Raw genomic sequence first — 20,056 nt, forward strand, 5'->3', positions numbered from 1 at the left:
AGAATTTAGAACATCAGTGACTCGCGGACTTATGCAACTAACCATTAGCAACGTTAGTTCCATGTTATAAAAGGCTTTATATTTCCGTTAAATGGGAAAGTTACTGAACTCGGTTACTATTGAGAAATATTTGTGGAAAATTGTAAAGGTATTTTTGTATAATAACTGCTTAAACCGGGCGACGCCGGGGCGGTCTAGTGTTGAATAAAACATAACACATAACTAGCTATGGTCGTTATTAATTAACAACGCTCTGTGACTAATTTCATGCCTTTCAGATATTTATAATAAACAACTAGTAAACATGTCATCTCTTTCTTTCCTATATTTATACAGGGTGTGAGGAAAAGAGACGAGAAGTAAACAACGTAATTACGTAAGAAAGGTGTGGTTCATTTCTTTGCGGTAATTTATCTTGTTGGTTATAAAGTTTAGGTTTAAAAAGTCTATTTTTCTAGCGTTTTATTTAATTTTGTGTTTGCCTTATGTTTTAATCTTGGAAGTAGTAGTACTACTTAGTACAGAGCCTTGTATGCAAGGTTAGCGGCTGACTGAGTTATACAACATTCAGAATTAAAATCACCGGTGTTATGCAGCTGACGGTGGCATATTTGATAGAGATACTTTATTTTAGAAATACACAAAATTATTATTTTAAATCTAGATAAATCGTGCATGACATGACTCTCTACTATGTTGTCGGACTTATATGTATGCAGTTATTCAATGATGTGATTTGTGATTATTCAGTGATTTCAATTCAGTGGTTTCTATTTTTTACTAAAGTTTAATCATTTCAATAGTCAGTCATATTTTTTATAATATTGCAACTTTAAAACTCTTTAGAAAGGATAAAATTACGGCGTTCGGCATAAATCATCCAATCTATAGCGATTCGAAGATTTATATTTTCATTAGCATTTCGCTGTGCATTTTGTAATAAATCAAGGATTTTATATGTTGAGAACGTTAAATTACAATTGCAACTATTTATGTAAGTTTTTGAATACTTACTATAGTGATGCAGGAATTCGCCTCTCACGCAAGTGATCGAGGGTCTAAAGTCAGAATGAATTAAATAGTTTAACATACACCTACGGCTTTCACTATATCAGCGTTCCTTAACATTTTCTTGTCTGTGGATCCCTGGGAAATCAAGCACAACATGAATGGGTCCCTGAATAACCATAAAAACTTTAGTGCTAATTAAAAATTCCGCGTTTTCTTACTGGCATTTATTGTTAAACATAGGTAATTTGAAATGTAAGGTTGGGGAACACCTTACGCACACTCCGGAACCTCCAGGGATCAGAGGACCACAGGTAAAGAAGCACTGCACTAGATGATCCGCAGGCTTCGCGGTGCAGTGGTCAGGGAGTCGGGAGTCTCGCTTCTACCGTAGGAGGTAGGGCTCGATTGCCACACCCGTCAAAAATTGGGCGAATCGCAAAAATTACAAGTAATCGTTTCAGTCTTCTTTGTTGTTAGTATTAAAAAAGTCTCCAACATATAAGAATAATTCTTAGCGCCAGGGTTGTTTTATAAAACATAATTACTATCTTTCATACAGTATTTTTTACATTTCGGTTTTAAGATGAACACATGCAATGTTATGCATTTTTATTCACTGTTTAATAACAATCTAATTTAAATTTTATTATACTCGTTTGTATTTCTTGACAGCTAATGAATAGCGATGCGGTATAAAAAACTGGTTGATGAAATATTAAAATATTTAACACTAATGAACAATTAGTAAAACGATACTATCGGGTAATGTACATACGTGCCTGTTATACCTGGAGATGCAAGCAGATGTGTATGACAAACACATCACACATTTCTTTACCTGTAACGCTTATTGTAATGTCTGTATGTACAAATAATAAAAAAAAAGTGGTCTACTCCCTAACGAAGGATTATGGGTTGAGTTCGCCGTGCTGGCCAAGTGCAGGTTGCTGACTTTGCCCTCAAGAATTGACAGGTAAAGTTGTATAACGTGGATTGAGTGTTCAACAGTGTTTTCTTTGGCCGTTAGAGCAAATGATAATTATTTTTTATACATACATAACCCCGTAAGTCATTGGTGTGTTGTCTCGGGTTCGAACCTTCGATCACTTGCGTGGGAGGTACCCGTATGAATTGCTTTATATAATTTTTTTATATGCTTACATTTATAATCTTATCGATTCCCACTCTGATTAACATTTGATGTGAATAAATGGCTCAAAACATTTTAATCCGATGTAATCCCATCAGGTAGGAACTCACGCAATTATTATCTATAGGTGTTGAACAGTTGCTTTTGACCGCGGCTCCGTCCACTTTGCTTTTCCTTTATTAAAACTGAAATAACATAAAGTAAAAAGATAATGTCCCAACACCACTTGGCGATCGTGGTGGACTCCAGACCTAAATTCTCCGTCGTATGGGAGGAGAACCTTACCCAGCAGTGGGACAGTAATAGGCTAAAAAATTTGATGCAATTATGTCTAGATCCTAGAACCACTACCTAATACCAACAAAATATATTCATATCGATAGGTAGTTGCCATTGGGAACAAAAATTATAATGACATCTTTATCGTGACAGCTCTTCTTTCGAAGATATATTATAAGACTAGAATTCCGTAGATTGAGGGGGTCCCAATTTGCCCATTGTCATTTCTTTGTAAACATTATAGTTGTTTTGACGGCAAAGCGGAACAGACAAACCGAGTACGTTCATTGACCCCACAGGTATCTCCTCTGATACTTATTCGACCTTGAATAAAGCTTATTCATCAGATAGCTCGTGACTTCTTAGCACATTGTCCTGACAGAGATACGAATCTCATCAGGGGCATTGTATACAAACAATCGCTTTGGGTATTTCAAAAATAAACATCAGTTCACCTAGTTTGATGACCCTGTTAATAACACAAGCATAAAACATTTATCTAAAATCGGAATGAGTAGTTTTTAGTAGTAGTATTACTATCGACTACTGCCAACCGGCTTGGTATCGACAAATTTTGTATAAAAAAATATCAGCGCTCCTAGCGGGTGTCGCAAGAACTAGTGTTTAATAACATTTTAGAGCCTCATTCGCACGAGCGCTAAAAGGTCATTACAGTCACTGTCAGGTATACACTGACACATTTCCAAAAGCGTTTTTATCGATGAAGATATTATAATTCTAATAGTCTAATTCTAAATCATTAAATTATCAAATCATATTTTGACAATAAGGTATTGGAAGTAAAAATATACTATTATATTACACCTTGTTTTCACCACTTTTGAGCAGCATCTTCAGCCACTTTACTCACAAAATCTTTAGCAACAAATTCTTCATTGTATAGGTAAAACACTATTAACTGCAATTTAAAAAATAATATTATACACACTTTATAATTCATCCCAAAGGATTTTCCCTGTTTATAAGATATTAAAACTGACTTTGACCTTTACTAAAGAAGCGATTTCTGATAAATGATGTGTTTAATATAAACCACAGTTTAAATTACTTTAATAGCAACGAAACCTTTACTCTAATAAGGCACGTCTCGGCCTCAACGTGGTCTGTTTTCCACGCACACTTTGTTTGTACGTCGTAAATTGCTTTATAATAGCATGAATGAAATATATGAGCGAGTAATGCAACAAACAAAAAAAAACTATTATATTTCGCAATAAACTTGCACAAATTTATCCCACTAATATTATAAACGCGGAACTTTGTGAGTATTTATGGATGCTTGTTGCTCTTTCACGCATAAACTACTGAACCGATTACTATGAAATTTAATATGTAGTTAGCTGAAGACCCAGAATAACACAGGAGTTCCCGACGAATCGGGGTAAATAATAAACAGTTAATAATATTTTTTATTTAAACCATGGCTGTCCCACTGTTCGGCAAGGGTCTTACAAACTTTGCTGGTTCACAAGAAATGCTTTTAATCTTTTTTAGGCATGCATGTCATCACGATGTTAACTTAACCGTTACAACAAAACGAGACTCATCTTTTCGGCAAATTACGTAAGAAAATTTCAGATTGTACGCTGCCGTACAAAAATGTCCCTGAAAAGGTTTAATTCAAGGGTGGGGTGGACTAAAACCTTGTATACCAAATAAATATCTGTCAATTATTCTCGAAATCAATTTTTCGACATATTGTACTTTAATTATGGTAATTATTTATTAAAATCAGTTAATAATGGACGTGCAAGGACGTCACTTTGTAAAATTGCGAGATAGCCGGCTTCTTGCCTTTTTAGGCAGTATTTATGGACAATTCAGCTGTTGGCCGAACCATTAACGTGGACATGAATTAATTATCCTTTTTAAAAGAAAAATAAGTCCCTGTAGGCTTTTTTCCAAAAACCATTGCTTAATAATTATTTAAGCAGAATTTTATGGTTTGTTAAATATTCTTTTGCATCGGTGGTGACACTATTGGACTTCCGATTAAATATGACCCGCTTAATTGATTTTAAAGAATCAATGTTCTTTCACCAGGTTTTTCACAATCCATCAAGATTTTCAGAATTAATGGAGAGTTTAATTAATGGACTTACGAATACTGTACAAGATAAGTACCTACAATAAAAAAAGTTGTTATCTAGGGCCGTCTGTAGACGATCTAATAATATTGCACTGTATGAATCATGAAATCTTGATAGTTAAGATACAAAGTGACATGAAATTTTATTGTGCAAAAATATTGTCCAAATTTATTGCCCAATATTATTGTGAGTCTAAGTATGACTTTACCTTGCCAAACTTACGGAATAATGTATGCAAGATATCGTAAATAATGACAAAATAATTTTAATTTCCCTCCATTTGCGTATTTGACGCAATCGGGAAGGATATTACAATCCGAACTAATTGTCTGAGTACTTAATTAAAATAAATTGCGGAAATATGTAATTAATTAAAGTGTAATCACTACGTGTGAAGTCTATTCCTCGTTTTGTATGTGTAAGTCATACATGCAAAGCGTACGGTGCACAGTAGCGCGATTCTCTACAGTCAGTATCGAGTATCGAGAGTTTCACATTTAAAATGTACTGCAAAATTAGTTCCTACGACGTCCGCTAGAGGCGCTGATCAGATTTTCATACAAGATTTCTCAATAGTTAGCTGGCTGTCTACAGTTGCTAGTGGTACAGAATCGCGCCACTGTACATCGTTCACTAGGTAACGGCCTCACTGCGGGCAGTCTAGTGGTCAAAAATTTAATAATTTTGTTATATTGTTCACTCCTATGATAGGCGTTGATAATGTGACTGGCTCGATTGGTAGACACGACTAATGATCTCGATGATTCGGGTCCGATTCCCTGCTCAGACAAAATGCTGTTAGTCTTTTATAATTTCAATAAGTATATTAGATTATTCGCAATAGTAGCCGGGAGTTTGGTAACAGGAGCCATATTGCAATAGGTTCGCCCCCTATTTCATGGGACTGTCACTATTAATGGCGACACGCGTCCTTCATACGCGTAAACCTCTGCCTACACCTTCGAGTATAAAAGGCGTGATGTTATGTACCTTTGATAGTCGTTACAAACTTACCTTCAGCTAGGTTAAAGAGCAAGAAACTCACGGTCCAAGTGAGAATTCTGCATTACACCCAGTTCATTGTTATGTATGCGGTGTCTTAATTCTACACATACAAGAAACGATCAGATAAGTTGAAGCCATATGCTTATGAAAACAAATACAATAAAATATAACTGTTTTCAAACCAGCTTTTTTATTAAATTGACATTTTTATTCTATTCGTAAACATCTCAATGATCCATATCATCGATCAAATTTTTTGTACCCATCTTAAGTTTACGGGGCGCCCGTACCCAGTTGCGCTCACCGGTCGGTAAACGATCTGTGGGTTAAGCAACCTTTGGCGCGGTCATTCCATAGATGGATGACCGCATAGTGGTATTTGAACTGGGTGTATTCGTGCTTCGGAGGGCACGTAAAAATTCGTTCCCGGCTTTTGTCAATCAAGATAACAGTTGTTAAGCCACGTCAAAGGCCTTCGGGCGGCTTGAGCAACTTTGACATTTTTCTGACCACTAACCACACGATAAGAAGAAGTCTTAAGTTTCAATTTCAATATAAAACGTTAGTTAAGAAATGCAGGTAACGTCACGAGGCGTGTTTTTAGAATATTTTATCGTAAATGAGCTTGGGATCCGATCGCGAGATGCCGTGCCTTGCGTGTTGCAGAATTTGAAGTTTTTGACGTGACCGATTAAGGCGGCGCCCAGTGACGGATTTAGACCTCAAATTGTTGAGCATTGTTAATTTCGTATAATTATTTTTTTGGTGGTTTAAATTAATTTGTCGCTTCTCAGAGGTGGAAATGCAGACCTGTGTTTCGAATGAGTTTATGTGTACATATTGTTAATTAAAAACATCCATATCGGTGATAAGAGGTATATTTCTAAAATTAACGGCTATGTGACTTCAGGGATGCATTTTAAATAACGCTTGTTTTTTAAATAGTTCACATTATATTTTATGTAAGTATTAGAATAATTTGAATAGTAGCCCAGAGTTTGGTAACGTGTCCGGTACGTGGCAATAGGCCTGCCTTCTATCATATTCTACATGGGAGTAACATAGTCAATGTCGAGATGCGAGTATATTACCTTCAAATATAACATATTATGTATGTCTGTATTTTATTTCCCAAGTAATATATGTCTTTTAAACCAACGTAAAACTTCTTAGCTCGAAATTTCATATCAACTTAAGATGAAATTGTAAACAGAATGGACCAACACATTTGTCAATTTCTCCGTAAGCTATAAAATGGAAATACAAATTTATTTTCAGTGCTTTCCAAGGAATCAATAAGTGTACACGTGTCGAGGACCCGCTGCAAGTTTTCTGTTCTCAGAAATTGTTCCTACTATCACACCGAGAAACTCATAATACTAGTTTTATCCGTAGCCCGTTTCTGAACAGTCGACTTCTCAACTTTCGTGTATCGAGAGTTTGACGTTTAAAATGTACTGGAAAATAGTTCTTACAACGCCCGCTAGAGGCGCTGCATATCATATAGAGTTTCTCAATTAATAGCCAGTTGCTTCCTCGACTACCTACGTGGCGCAGTGGTTAAAGTCGCCACGTCGCCGTCGTTACCATTGCGCCGAGAGGTCGTGCGTTTGATTCCCACGCGGAACAATATTATTTGTACGGTTCACAAATAGTTGTGTCGGGTCTGGTTATAGTTTGTGTCCGTTGTCTGTAGAATTTATGTTTGTAAAAGTCCCCGTGACAAAAGAGGAAGTCTGCGGAAGTTGTCTTTTTAAAACTAATGAAGTTGTCGATAGTCACTAGTGCTAAAAAATTGACCTACCGGTTCTTAAATGGTAGGCAGATATGGACGTACAAAAGCACATGTGCGTGTAACAGTCAGCCCCTATTGATGAATGTTTTATAGAATACAGCAGGTTTCTAGAGTATTTATATGATGTTTCATGTTAACAATATGGTGGGCTTATTTCTATATTATCCTGACATATGACTCATTGCCTTCAGAGAGTGCTATAGTTAACAAATGTCAGTCTATATTAGTTCAGTCGTATAACGCCGTGTAGTACGTTAGGTTAATTGAAAACAAATTTATCGTATCTATTTCAGACAGTCTGGCGACGAGTAAAATTAAGTTTCGCGTTTGAACTCTAGATTTGATAATATAATTTATTATTTTAAATAATTTGATATTATAGAATGTGTTTTTTTTTTTCACAACAATTATGTTAACACGATAATATTGTGCGGCATCACTGTATTTTATAAAACAAAGTCGTCACCCACATTTGTCTGTCTGTGTGTCTGTCTGTCTTTGTTTGCGATGCGAATCTACTAAATGGGTTTTTAAGCGGTTTTCAACAACAGATAGAGCGATTCTTGAAAAAGATTTTCTTTTGTAGTATAATTTGTTAAGGTTTTGTGTAAAAAAACTTTTTAACCCGGGGCGAAACCGGGGCTTAAAAGTTAAAACCCCATCGTGTTCACCAGTTAACCAAAATAAAACCAAAAAATTCAATATTTCGTAAATTGTAAAATTCATCATCTCGTAGTAGAAAGCGTACACGTTTTAAATTTATAAAAATAGTTGTATGATCATTTTTACAAGACAAGTTTGCAATTAAATGCGTAATTTTGCGGCGCCGAGTGCGGCCCCGGCCGTCAACAGGTTTGCAACAGTGTTGCACGGACGCAAGTAATTGTTTTATTGGTTTTTTATCCGACCAACTGTGCGATCCGGTCTTACATTGTGCCGACGATCTACGTTGGCCCAATGACCGATATCGGTTCAAATCACTCACGATGCATGATTTATAACGATTTAAATTTCTATTAAACTGATTAATTGGTTTCTGAGGCAATTTAGCGGTAGTTTATCTATTCAATAGCGTTTAAACTCTTATAAAAAAAAAAACTAAACTACCGCTAAATGTGCTTCACAAAACGGGGATTAGTAAATTGCTGTAGTAATGAATGAATAAATTATTATACGTCAAAACATTTGGGCGAAACTTAAGAAAATGTTTTTAAGGAATCTCAATATATCTATTAAGAATGTGAGCAATAGTGAGCATACACTTTACAAAAATACATGAAGGCCACATGAAATTGTGATGTTAATGAAACTTTGTTCAACCTAAGCAAAATTTTGTTAAAGTATTTTAGAGTTAACACATTATCGTTACTAAATAACTACGTCAAATTACTATTTTAAGAACTTTAAATTAATTGCTAGAAAAACTAAAAATTCAGTTCATATTTTGAAATATTTTTTATCATCAATAATTTGATAATATTTATCCAATAAATAAATAATCTGGCCAATACTAGTACTATTACTTATTCTGTGCCAATACACAGCAAACCTAGTATAATATAAAAGTTTATGCGACCGTGTAAACGTACACATATACGATCAGTATGTGTGTGTGTGTGTTTGTTTGTGTGTGTGTGTGTGTTTGTTTGTGTGTGTGTGTGTGTGTGTGTGTGTGTTTGTTTGTCCCAAGAGAGAGCATCAGTAAGATGTAAGGGCATTTAGGACAGATGATACACTTTTACTGCCGATATTGTATAATAAACCTGCCATTAGTATGAAAAACTATGGAATGTTAATAGGACATTTAAGCGCGCTAAGTAGTTATGCACTTATTAATTGCTAATCATTTAAAACGTGATGTTTATTCTGTGTCCTACTGAAGGGCTCCTTACACATCTATGCTAATGGCTTTTTTTACATAAAATAAGCAGTACCTACTTTAGAGGATTATCTTACGAATTTTATAAACGCGAAAGCTTGTGTTAATAGGTGTATTTATGTTTGTATCTCTCTCACAGAAAAACTACTGAACGGAAATTGATGAAATATTAATAGTTCATTACCTCGATTATAACATAAACATACACAAACTTATATACTTATCATCGGGAAATCTTTTCACGCAGACGTAGTCGCGAACAGGAACTAGTATATTGAAATCTAGGAACGGTCTGAATTGAAATTTGACTGTCCATTTACAACTTAATTTAAACTACTTCAAAATAAAGCACTGTTAATAAGCTACAGTCTTTTTTAAAACTCCATATATAGCAATCAAAAGTTTATATTATATATCTATTGGAAGATAGCAACGAAACAGTGTAAGAATTCCTTGATGGTTGAACAACAGTGTTGGTAAACCGCAGCACATGCCTCTACAATCTGATACGCGTCAACCGCAAATTTTCGCAATATTTCTAACGCTGAATGCCAGAAAATCGTTCTCGCGGTAATTTTGTACTTAAAATGAACCAAGAGTAGTGTAGAACTAGTCGTATTATAGGATAGATTTTGAAAAACTACGATTTTTCGACTTTACCCAGTAACGCTACTTGTCCATAGATGGCTAAAATAAAAGAAAAATTTATCGACAAAAGTCAATAAAATAGTAATACAAAAGCGAAGTTATGTACGTCAAATAATTTTCAATCAAGCGCATTCTAAGCGAAATATAACTTGCGTAACATTCATTTTAAACGTCTGATTCTCGATACGAAGGCAATACGATAGCATATCAGCTCTCGCCATCTTTCTGTACTTCAATTCTCGCCAGTCGGTACTTTCCAATATTGAGGGTTTGGCATATAAAATTTGCTGCAAAATAGTTCCTAAGGCGCCTACTAGAGGCGCTGATTGTTTCTTATATAAAATTTCTTCATAGCTAGCCTGTCGGTATAATTGATGTAGCCCAACAACTTGGTACAGAGCCCTGGATGCAAGGTTCACGGAAGGCTAAAGTATACAAAATTTCGAATTAAGCATATAGGTTACCCGAAGACTATTGCAGTTTACGGATGCCCGTTTAACACTGCTATTTTATTTTTTATAAAATAATTATTAAATATAATCAAAAAATCATACATACCAAAGCTCTCTACTAAGTTGTCGGACTATAGTAGTAAAGAATGACGCATCTGAACCTGTCTTCGTAGAACTTTGTCAAAATGTAAAGATGTTGAAGATATGTAAATCGCGTGCGAGACGTAAGCAATTATAATGATTGCTTCTACATCATATTGCTTGTATTACTTGGAGTTTTTAGGGTTCCCTACCCAAAGGGTAAAACGGGACACTAATACTAAGCCTCCGCTGTCTGTCTCTCTCTAGGCTGTATCTCATAAACCGTGATAGCTAGAAAGCTGAAATTTTGACAAATGATGTATTTCAGTTGCCGCTATAACAACAAATACTGAAATTTAAAAAAAAAGAAATTTTAAGGGGTGTCCCTATTAAACGTGTATTTCTCGTATTTTTTGTTACGGAACCATTTGTACGCGAGTCCGACTCGCACTTGGCCAGTTTTTTATTTATTTTTATTTGTCTCTAATTGTAGGCCATTAAAGGTAGACCATGAATATCGACGCCTTCAACTATATGTGTAAGTAATTTTCACACAGTTTACGACATTGTTGCAATTTATTTTAAGATTAAAAGATAATTTGAACAAGTTGTATGACACGATTATTTATTTTCTTAGAAAAATAATTTAAAATTCAGGTTTTTATAAATAATGAAGCCAAAGTATGCTCGTTATGTTTTCATGGCTAAATTATTAAACTAATAGGGTTTCCCTAAAGAGACCAAGATATATTTATATTTACAGAAAAACTTTTAACATTAATAAAGTATTATACTAAACCATGAAAAATTTACAAAAAAAAAATAATTACAATCATACAATTTTACAATATCCAATGCATAAAAAATTATTGGATTGAATTTTGTTTTTTTGGCGTATTCATTTTATGTTACCGTATTTATGGTAAATAAGATTGCATAGCCTAGTAATAAGTTAATAAACGAAGTAATTAATATATTTTGACAACGTAGAGACTAGGGGACTATATAAAAATTGTATCTCAATTTTTAATTGTAGTATTATTTATACTTCACCTGACATAAAATAATATTATATATGTATATACTCGGTTATGTTCATCTATAATTATTTATCTACAGCCACACACTTCGTTCTTCATAGAACCTTTACAATGTACCATATCTCATTTTACTTTATTTCGTAGCAAATTAATAATTTAAAGAACTAGTAAGTCGTTTCGTGTTTTTAAACTACTCATATATTCATTTATTTTAGCCTGAGGGCTTTTTAATAACAGGTAAAATATACAGTCTGGTCTGATATAACGGAACCCACGATGCCTTTTACGATAACCATCTTTATCAATGCACTATCTGACCCGCGCAACTTTGCTTGCGTCACATAAGAAAAAATGGGTCATATTTTCCCCCGTTTTTGTATTTTTTTTACTGGTACTTTTCTCCTGTTGGTAGAAGCGTGATGTTATATAGCCTATAGCCTTCCTCAATAAATAGGCTATCCAACTGTAAACTGTATTTTTTCAATACGCACCAGTAGTTCCTGAGATTAGCGCGTTTAGACAAACAAACTCTTCAGCTTTATAATATTAATTAAAGATTTCACTCTATAACAATGTCCTCTTAACCGATATTTGGCGGCCAGTTTCATTGAAACTAGAAAACTGCGCAGTTTGTTTGTTTGTTTTTTATTAGCCGGATTCTATGTCTCACTGCTGAGCAAAGGCCTCTCCCCTGAGCTTCCAGTCCCCTAGGTCGATTGTCAATTTTCTTACTTCACAAAATTCCTTTACTTCAATAGCCCGGTGGGACGGATAACTGACTCGACCAGTAAGATGTCAGGCGCAGGACCGACGGCTTGACGTGCTCTGCAAGGCGCCGCGGTGGTCTACAGCCTCAACTTCCTATCTCCGCATAATTCACTAAGCTTTCCTTTTCAAAATACATGCAGAGATAATTTTTTTCCTAATTTCCTGCAACTGTAAATTCTACGAACAAAATATGGCATGCATACTTTAACCTAAAATTGTTTGCAAATTATAATGACACAACTCTAGCCTTCGTAATGATAACCCGGGTCCGATAAGTACCTTAAAACACCCGGGACGTCCTCCATCCAATCGTAACTTTATATCGATTCGTAGAAACAGTAAGTTTGTATGTTACAACGCTATACGTAACTACTGGCCCACTAACAGCCGCTTTGTAATTGGTCGGTTTGAGCTCAACACTAATTTCATGCAATGTCGTCACACCGCGTGCCCAAGCATGAAAGACATACAATATTGCTCTTTGCTTTTAAATAACAATACAACTACCGCGTTACTAGGTATTATTGTAGCGTGTTTGTACTTACACATATTATTATAATCTAATTGGATCATAAACTAAGTTGAATCAAGTACTCCGTACAACGCGTGCGCTTTTTTTTGTAAAATAGTGGATTGTGACGTCACGGTTTCGTATTTTGATTTTAGAAAAAGATTATCAAAGAAGCTATATCAAAGTGATAGGTAGGTACTGTAGCTCTATTCTCTACTTTTATCGACTATCGACAACCGGATAGCTATCGAGAAAATTTGTTTGAAAATCTGATTACGCCTCTAAGTGGCTTCATAAGAACTATTTTTGCTGTACATTTTAAATGTCACTCTTTCGATACTCGACAGTACTGTCTGTAGAGAATCGCGCTACTGTTTCTTCCAACACAGATGTACGCAACCATTAATAATTCTGAATTGCACTTATATTTTCTGCTTAAATACTTACCTCTCTTATAAACTACTAGAGATCCACAATACGTAGTCATCATCAGCCTAGCCTTTCTTTCAACTATGTTGGAGTCGGCTTCCAGTCTCATTGGATGCAGCTGCATATTAGTATTTTACATGGAGCGACTGCCTATCTGACCTCCACAACCCAGTTACCTACGTTATAACACGACCCTTCAGCAAGACTGGTATAGTAGCTACTATGGATGAAAAGTATTGGTTACTTAAACAAGCCGTGATTGCTTACTCTACATAAAACTCCAATCATTCACCGTTACGGCGACGGCAACTCTACTGTAATAATAATTAACTGTAATTAAATAATTATCTCTCCTTGTAATTAAACTGTCACTATTTTATAATGTTTTAGTGTCAGAAACTAATTTTGTTTGCTTTATTAATTTTAAATCGACTCATTTACCTCGGCCGATTGACTGAACTACTCGGTATCGAGTAGCTATCTAAAGATTTATTTTTCTGATGAAAATGTTCTGAAACTTAAATAAAATGTTTTTTTTATTATTCTACTAGTTCAGTCTGAACCTATAGGGTATTTTTTTGTTTCAGAATGAACAATTCGATTTCGTACGTGTACTCATTTATTCAAAATCATTTTAAGGTATTATTTCTAGTTTAAAAGTATAAAAGCATGTTACATTTTAGTGAATCTGTTCTCAACATTTACAGCAGTTTCACCCATGATCCATCATTTTGTTACCTATACAAAGTCAGTCAAGACGTTCAATACATATAGGCGGCGGGATTATACTTGCGATCTTCCTTGGACATATAAAAATTGGCCCGGGATATTCACAATAACGATAACAGCTCCGGGCGGTCTATTTCTACCTTACTTTGTATTTCACGAGTTCAGCCTCCCTTATTTATCTTCTCACCCCGCTGTCAATTAAACGAGTGTGTTTTATTTAAACACATTTGTAGCCATCTGCCCGCCTACAATTCAACGAAAACGAAACTTCGCACTAAATTTCGGTTGATTCTGAGCATGGTTTTATTCCTTTTCAAGCTTAGTTTCAATGAATTTTGTTTGGTAGACACATTTAGGTAGTCCGACAACTTTGAGAGAGAACACCCCCTCTGTTGCATACGCCTACGGGTCACTGATGTTCTAAATTCTGTCTTGTTTGCCTCCGTCAGCCGCAAACAGCTCGCTCGCAAACATTGAAACTGTAACCAAAATTACTAAGAGTAGGCCTATGTTTCGTGAAAACTTCGTATTCATTCACGAAACAGGCCTACTCTTAGTAAAAATATTTAAATAATAATATGTCAACAGAAGCGTTGACAAACCATTTAAAATTTACGATGTTTAATAAGATTAATTATTGCTTAATGATTTGTATCGTTATAAAACTTATGAACATTAATGTCAAAAGTAACGGTTGATGTGCTAAAAAATATCTCATTAACGTATAAAATATTTGCACGCAAAGTTTTAATGAATCGAGAAGTCAACGCGAATAATGGCTACCGTTTGCGAAGATTGCAATGAAATTTCATTATTATTTAAACTACTATTGGTAAATATGGAAACTTGTATGACTGTCCGTGGTCATTCGTCTAGAAAATTCGATTGTAATGTGATAATGAAGGAATTAATTGATTGATTACATTGGAATTACAATGAGATTTGGCATTACATTTACATTCGCCAAGTGTGGCCACAGTGACCGCCCTCGTACCCATTATTTCTATAAAGCCTAAGCGCGGTTCTCTACAGTCGATACTTTCGAGTATTGAGAGGTTGACATTAAAAATGCACTGCAAAAATAGTTTTTACAACGCCCGCTAGAGGCGCTGATCAGACTTTAATACATAATTTCTAAACCATAGATTGTCGTACAATTTTTTTTGACAGCTAGTCTGTTGCGGTTAATAGAAGAGAATCGAGCTGTACTGTTTGCAGGCTTTGATTCGTTTGAAGCAAAAATTCTGAGCCGAATCACCAAAATATACTATGCAGGCAAAGCCAGGATATTAAGCCGGTTAGAAATAATGAATTAACGAACACAAATCACGCCGGCACGTACACTGTCAAAATTTCATTGCTCGCTTTTCTTCATTGTTACAAAATGTTTCGTTAAGCACCGACGCATTTCCGTATTTATGTGTGTAACGTATCTTTACGAGTACATCACACGCAATGCTCTCTGGTGAATAACCATTTGGATAACGACTTTCCATTTTCTTACTATTGTTGACATATATGAAAAATTTAAATCATTTCAATGGCGGTTTAGTATTTCATAGTATTTTAGCTTTTATAAGACGTGAATGTGGTCACTTAAATACTTGTTTTATTTAGATTTATATGCGTATATACATAATATCAAGGTCTAGGTTGACACCCGAAGGTGTAGGCAGAGGTGTAGATATACTCCTGCGTTGCGCCATTAACAATGTTAGTTCTTTGTAATTATTATACGTAGAATTATTGTTATAATGTTCTGCTTCAATACGGAGGCCATAATGTTATCAACATTTTCAAGAATAATGATCAAATTACAACCAGTTTACACGAAACTTCGACGATTATATTGTTAATTATTTTCGAATGAATCTTTCTTTCTTTTAAAAAAAATCGCATCACAAGTCGTTCAGTCGTTTTTGACTTTACTGCTAACAAACATACAGACAGACATAGTAACAGTCTTAGTTTTATAATATATCATAATTACCATTTTTACAATTTAAATCGAAGCAATTTCTATGTAAAACAATCCATCATGTTATACAAGGTTTGAAAGACGATATCGCGTGTTTAAATAATCGTGATTTGATTGCTAGCTTAGATACATAATTAATTTTTAGTTTGGATTAATTTACGATTGGCTTACCGATTGATTGATTCAATTAATTAATAATGACAGCACGTCATTAAAATTTTACCTGATTTGTAATGTTGATCGTTTAGTGTACACAGTTGGCTAAGATATTAGACCGTAATTAGGCTTACGTCATGGGCCAGGGTAGGCCTAGATATTGGAACTCACTAATGCCCGGTTTCTGAGGCTCATTTAGCAGTAGTTTGTCTATTCAAACTCTCGTATTTATATGAGTTAAAACGCTATTGAATAGATAAACTACCGTTAAATGTACCTCAGGAACCAGGGGTAAGTCATCCTGTTGGGCCACAGTAGTCCAAGGCTGTGTGCCCTGAGTATGTAGATTGTTAACAAACGCTGTAAATAAAATATCTTTTCTTTTTTAGAAAAGAAGTGTTATTCAGTTTGCTGAATTCGTTACTCAATATTATATGACTCTTGACACTTTGCTTGTTACCGTTTTATGTATTTAACTAAATATAAAAAATATCAACTACACAAGTTAATTTCCGAGATTTCAAAAAATTACCAAAATCATTTTTACCTATGCACCAATCGCAAATCACAAGTTAGAAACAGTGGATTTTGACAAAAATCATCTTGGCCTAATAGTGAACATAGCTATTTGTGTGGTTTGTTATTAGTTACAATAAATAAGAGTAAAAGTAAACTACTAGTTACTTTATGGTGTGCAATCACCATAGAAAAAGCCATTTCTATTCCCCCTTATTTCTATTCATGGAATAAACGGTTATGCGTATTTACGTTCTTTATATCAGCTGCTAAACGGCAATTTAGATCTTTTTGTAGTAATACAATTTAACGGTTGTCTTCTGCAATAGAAATGTTACTGCTGGAATGATTAACAAAAACATATTCTATTTAGATCTGCAAGTGAAAATTCCATTGGTCACTTGCATATAAACATTGCTTGTATCTATCAATAACCGTTTTGAAGATGTTTTAAGCAAGCAAGTTTTTCTCTCTATGTTGTCCGTTACGTAATTAAACCCATATTTTATTTGCACAGCAATGACCAGAAAGTTAAGTGTGCTTTAAAAATAATTAGTAATCGAAAAAACATCGCAATGAAATAAGATGAAAGAAGTGTGAAATGTCTTTAGCTCGCAAATGAACAGCACGGTGGACTGAAAGCACATCTCCTCTCTAGTTTTTGGGAGGAGACTGTGGGACAGTATTTGATATTTTTATAAGTCAATTTATCTAAATACCGTCTCAATGCTTGTTTGGATACATTGCATATCTTCAAGAATTAATTTATAGAACTTTTCTTCTTGTGTGTAAAATATAGAAATTTATAGCCGGTACACTTATAGCTTCGAAAAGATATCTGTAGGTACACAGACAGACAGACAGACAGACTCGAATTCGAACCCTTGAAAGCTATGGAAGATATAGATATATGGGAGGCGAATGTTTAGGACTTTTCTTTTACACGTTTATAACGATACTTTCTAATATATTTTTGTGTAATGTTTTCAGACGGCGCAAGAGCCAGCACCGTCGTCATCGGCGGGGTCGGCAGACAGCTCGTAAACCAGTGGGCCATTGTGAGCCGGACTATAGTGCTAGATCTGTTAAGTACGTGAGAAACGCCCACGCGATTATGTACCTTATGTTATGTTGTTATAAGACACATTGTGCATTGATATGTGAATGTTACGAAACTACCCGCGTTTTAACCGACGTTAGATTTTTTAAGTAATTTGGGTTTAGACTGTTTTGTATTGAAATATGATGACGAAAAGCAATCATTCGGATTCACAAACAAGAAATATGTTAGTATGAGAATTTTTTTTGTTATCAAACAGTTTGGCAGGAAAAAGTCGAATAAATTAGGGCGATTTACTACCCTTATCATCTATTGAGTTTAGTATGAAAACCTGTATAGCGATTTTTTACTACCGCCGACTGACAACTGGCTAACTATCAACCTTTTAGTATGAAAACCCGATCGGCGCCTTTAACGAGTGCCGTAGAAACTATTTTTACAGTACATTCTTTTCATAGATTTCATTCATAGATTTGCACTGTTCGGGGCCTGAAAGTGTCAATTCATATTATTGTTGAGAATACGGTGTTCAGGCACATTGTAATTAATTGGTCTTAGAGACCGACTTGGCATAATTTTCTCACATTGCGAGCTTTTATAAAGAAAAGACAATGGTTAGCCATTTGTAAAGAACTTGAAGTATGATCATCAATATAAGTATTCTTAGACTTTTTTACTTTCTCCACGGCTTTCCCGCCTTTGTAGGGTTAGCGAACCGCAACAGTTTATAGACGAAAAGCATGTTTTACTAAATTATGTTACAGGTACAACTAAACAATGGGAGATAGAATAAATTTAAATTATCTTGTAAAAAGTGAGAAGCCGGTTTCACAGATTATAAATAAGTGTCGGATAACGTAACTATTAGATTTAATGACAGTAAATGAAAACAAATGATGTATAATAGAATACGAGAATTAATGTGTAGAAGCATTTTACCTTAGAATGCGTGTTCGCGTTAATTCCCTTATTCTATTTATAATAAACATTGCGACGCGAAAGTTTTAGTTAGCAATGAAAACACCTGTCTTACCCCCGGTTTCTGAAGTACATTTAGCGGTAGTTTATCTATTCAATAGCTGAGAAAATCATATAAAAAAACGCTATTGGATAGATAAACTACCGCTAAATGTACTTCAGAAACCGGGTGTAAATCCCACCTAATAAGCTAACGGACACTTATTTGGACGTTGTATTTGTAAATGCTCGTAATTTGAGATAGTAACTTGTCAATCTCTAAGATAAATACCAACACCTTTGGCATCATTGACCATTTATGACCATAAAGATTCATTTTAACTAGAAACTCCATTAAAGGTATAATTTATATGTAAAGCAAGTTTTGCATTTTGGAAAGTTACTTAAAAATTTCGTTAAGATTTTACAAGCTGCGTATTATAGCGAGGTACCATATAATTATGTAAGAAACATTGAATATATGGAAAAGGCAGGCGGTCAACGAATTATAAAAAAACAATGGTTTAACTAAAAGGTGGTTTGTATATTCACATATCGATTCACGCATCCGAAACCTATAGACAAAAAAGTTTATTTTTTTCAACACACGCCTTGTAATTATGCCCCATTCGATGTGTATCTATGGTATTGCTTCTACAACTGTCATTATGGTATATTTCCTTTGTATATTAAAACTAGTATTTTACCATCACCTGTTTTAAAGCTTGGAATCTGATATTGAAGGAAAAGGGTAGTGCAACTAGTAATTCAATATATACTTTGTTGTATACTGATGTAATGATAGACCTGCTGTTTCAATAATTAACCCTTGGTATCTGTGGCTACCTAACGTTGATTGAAGGTTTGTATCGGGGCATGACCTGTGTGTCCTCAATCTGACAATAGGGAAGTGTTTTTATAAAAGCTTTTAATTGAAACTGTTTTATTAATTGGTAAACATAAGCTGTCTATTAATTAGTCACACAGTTTTATATTTTTCACTCATATACTGTTTTAAAATTGATTGAAAGTGACAAAAAACTTAGACGACTTTTATTAGTAACGCTTAAGCGGTATTTTACGGAATTTGAGTTTGGGTTGAGTAGCCTAAATTATCAAACTATTTTAGTTTGAAAATATGGGGTTGGAAAATATGTATATTATTTATTTCAGTTTATCCAAATATTTATGTATATAATATGTTTATTAGTGGTTCGATTATCATAGTACAAGCTCTGCTTAGTTTGGAGTTAAATGACCGTAAGAGTGAGTTGTCCCGTGACATTTATTTACTTAAGCAGTCTGCCGCCAACTATCAGTCCATTGAGAACAAATCCTTACCTATTCAATTTCCTTAAGAATAAATCTATTGATCGTTTCTGTGTAAATATTGTTTAATAAACCAATAATTACCGATAAAGTTTTTAATAACAAGTCGTACTTAATTACAATTTGGTTAATTGTAGTTCTTACTAGGGTTGAGCTATATCGGATTTGAATC

General features: G+C 34.5%; 1 protein-coding gene across 1 annotated transcript in view; it reads left to right on the forward strand.

Annotated features, from left to right (window-relative positions):
• dsx (transcription factor doublesex) overlaps nucleotides 1-17,644 on the forward strand; it is a 223,875-nt gene extending 206,231 nt beyond the window's left edge. Inside the window, exon 4 of the mRNA XM_076126778.1 lies at nucleotides 17,529-17,644. The gene's annotated coding sequence lies outside the window, so the exon portion shown is untranslated. The remainder of the gene's footprint in view (nucleotides 1-17,528) is intronic.
• The last annotated feature ends 2,412 nt before the right edge of the window (nucleotides 17,645-20,056 follow it).

This window comes from Anticarsia gemmatalis, chromosome 19 (genome assembly GCF_050436995.1).
Source record: "Anticarsia gemmatalis isolate Benzon Research Colony breed Stoneville strain chromosome 19, ilAntGemm2 primary, whole genome shotgun sequence".
NCBI classification, from domain to species: domain Eukaryota; kingdom Metazoa; phylum Arthropoda; class Insecta; order Lepidoptera; family Erebidae; genus Anticarsia; species Anticarsia gemmatalis.